Raw genomic sequence first — 1648 nt, 5'->3', positions numbered from 1 at the left:
GGCCCAGGCCCTGAGTTCAAACCCCAGAACCAACACACACACGAACCAGTTGTATTGCACACTAAAGCTGCCGAGGCTGGAAAATAGACAGTTCAAAGTCTACCTGACCACATAGTGAGACACAAATCAAAACTACTTGTTTTTCTTTTCTTCTTCTTCTTTTTTTTGGTCACTCATGGGGCCTGAACTCTTTTTGCTCAAGGTTAGGGTTCTACTACTTAAGAGCCATAGCAACACGTCCAATTTTCTGGTGGTAAATGAGAGATAAGAGTCTCACAGACTTTTCTGCCTGGGTTGACTCTGAATCACAATCCTCAAGTGTCAGCCTTCTGAAGAACTAGGATTACAGGTATGAGCCACCTATGCCTGGCTAAACCTACCTATTTTTTTTTCAATTGTTGTTATTGGTCATAGGGCTTGAACTCTGGGCCTGGTGCTGTCCCTGAGTTCTTCAACTCAAGGCAAGTGATCAACTACTACCGCTTAAGCCCCAGCACCACTGCCTAAAACGACCTAGTTTTCTAACATAATCTCTTCCTGCCTATGATCAATCAATGGTCATTTAAAATGTGGTTGGTCTCAATGAGATTTGCTACAAGTGTAAAACATGTATTTGATTTTAAAGATTTAATATAAGAAAACGACGCTGGGAATGTGGCTTAGTGGTACAGTGCTTGCCTAGCATGCATGTAGCCTTGGGTTCCATTCCACATAAACAGAAAAAGTTGGAAGTGGCGTTATGCTCAAGGACAGTGCCCAGGTCCTGAGTTCAAGCACCAGGACTGACAAAAAAAAAAAAAAAAGTAGAAGCCGGGCGCTGGTGGCTCACGCCTGTAATCCTAGCTACTCAGGAGGCTGAGATCTGAGGATTGCGGTTCAAAGCCAGCCTGGGCAGGAGAGACGGTGAGACTCCTATCTCCAATAAACCACCAGAAAACGGGAAGTGGCGCTGTAGCTCAAGTGGTAGAGTGCTCGCCTTGAGCTGAAGAGCTGAGGGACAGTGCCCAGGCCCAGAGTTCAAGCCCCATGACCGACAAAAGAAAAAAAAAGTAGAAAAGACTGTATCAGTAATCTTCTTCTCCCCTTCCCAGGGTGTCATGCTCTCATTTCTTTATTGCTGCTCAGCTGATGCTCTACCACTCAAACCATTCCTCCAGTCCAGCTTTTGCTGGTCTATTGGAGATGAATCTTTCAGAACTTCTGCCCTGGTTGGTTTCCAACCACTCTCTTCCAGGTCTTAGCCTCTTGCATATCTGGGATAACCTGTGTGAGCCAACGTACTGTGCCTGGCTGGTACTAATATTTGTTGCTCATTCTCTATCATGAATAATACCCAAGAAATGTTTATGGGGCAGAAATGAATGTTTGTTCACCCTATGGTCCAAAGACCTATGAAGGGTCTAGGGGTGGGAAGGTGGCTCAATGCTTGACTCATATGCATGAGGCCCTGGGTTCCATTCCTCAGCACCACATAAACAGAAATATCTGGAAGTGGCGCTGTGGCTCAAGTGGTAGAATGCTAGCCTTGAGCTGAAGAGCTGAGGGACAGCACCCAGGCCCAGAGTTCAAGTCCTACGACCAACACACACACACACACACACACACGCACACACACACACACACACACACCAGGCCCAGAGTTCAAGTC

This window comes from Dipodomys ordii, unplaced genomic scaffold (genome assembly GCF_000151885.1).
Source record: "Dipodomys ordii isolate 6190 unplaced genomic scaffold, Dord_2.0 Scaffold184, whole genome shotgun sequence".
In the NCBI taxonomy this organism is placed as follows: Eukaryota; Metazoa; Chordata; class Mammalia; order Rodentia; family Heteromyidae; genus Dipodomys; species Dipodomys ordii.
The sequence above is the reverse complement of the archived record's forward strand: the minus strand, read 5'-3'. Positions refer to the sequence as shown.